We start from the raw sequence: 1,560 nt of genomic DNA, 5'->3' as shown, positions 1-1,560 counted from the left end.
CATAGTTTCCCAGTACCGTCAGTCATTTTCTTATAGTATTACATTGGATGTTCAAGGTCCATTATATGAGTGAGAACATGTGATACTCGGATCTTTGTTTCTGTGAGAGGTCACTCAGTACAATAGCTACTTTTAAAAAATGAGTCGAGTGCATTGGCTCAAGCCTGTAACCCCAGCACTTTTGGGAGGCAGAAGCGAGAGGATTTCAAGCCCAGGGGTTCGAGACCAGCATGGGCAACTTGGTGAGATCTCGTCTCTACAATAAATTTTAAAAATTCGCTGGGCGTGGTGGTGCACATCTGTGGTTCCAGCTACTTGGAAGGCTGAGGCAGAAGGATCCCGAGCCCAGCAGGTTGAGGCTGCTGTAGCCGGAAGTGTGCCACTGCACTCCAGACTGGGCAACAGAGTAAGACTCTGACTCCCTCCCCCAAAAAAAGGGGAAAGAGTGATAGCATGCACATGGTAAAACAAAATATTTCTTTTAAGAATTTCTACAAAGTTAAGTCTCCCTTCTACTCCAGACCTTCAGCCCTTCTCCTCAGGGCAATCTCTGTAACAATTTCATCAAGGAAGTCTCCATGAAAATATAAAATATATGTGTATACATACATATAAATAATACATATATAATTTTTAAAACTGCAGTCTGATGTAGTGGCTCACGCCTGTAATTCCAATGCTTTGGGAGGCTAAGGTGGGAAGATCACTTGAGGCCAGGAGTTTGAGACCAGCCTGGGCAACATAGCAAGACCCCAGCTCTACAACATGAAAAAAGTCAGCTGAGTGTGGTGATACATACCTCAAATCCCAGCTACTCAGGAGGCTGAGGCACTGTAGCTTTGAGCCCAGGAGGTCAAAGCTACAGTGAGCTATGATCAAACCACTGCATTCCAGCCTGGGCAACAGAGCAAGACCCTGTCTTAAAAAAAAAAAAAAAAAAAAAAAACTTTCAGGCCCGGTGCAGTAGCTTATACTTGTAATCCCAGAATTTTGGGAACCAAATGCGGTAGGAGGATGGACTGAGCCCATGAGTTCAAGACCAGCCTGGGTAACATGGTAAGACCTCATCTCCACAATAAATAAATTAGTGGGGATGGTGGTGCACATCTGTAGTACCAGCTACTTGGAAGGCTGAGGTGGAAGGATCACCGAAGCCCAGCAGGCCATGATCTGCCACTGTACTCCAGCCTAAGTGAGAGTAAGAGTTTGACACACACACACAAATTTCTTAAAGCCACAAATGGTACACCTTATTAGGGTTTATTTTAGTAGCCCATTTTAATACAGTGATGTCTACACATTACAATTTTGTGGGTTTTTATGCTTCAATTTACTGTCATCTGACTCATATTTCTTTGATCTAATCAAGATATAAAAGACCTACAGCTTCACATTCCTCAGGATTATTTGCAAAAATAAGAACAGATCAGGCAGCGCTAAACAGGTTATAGTCCTTAATCTTAAAAGTTTTCGGCGGGCTCGGTGGCTCAGCCTGTAATCCCGCGCCTTTGGGAGGCTGAGGTGAGTGGATGGCCTGAGCCCGCGGGTTCCAGACCCGCG

Source organism: Carlito syrichta, unplaced genomic scaffold (genome assembly GCF_000164805.1).
Source record: "Carlito syrichta isolate Samal-C Ts95f unplaced genomic scaffold, Tarsius_syrichta-2.0.1 Scaffold311032, whole genome shotgun sequence".
Classification (NCBI taxonomy): Eukaryota; Metazoa; Chordata; class Mammalia; order Primates; family Tarsiidae; genus Carlito; species Carlito syrichta.
The sequence above is the reverse complement of the archived record's forward strand: the minus strand, read 5'-3'. Positions refer to the sequence as shown.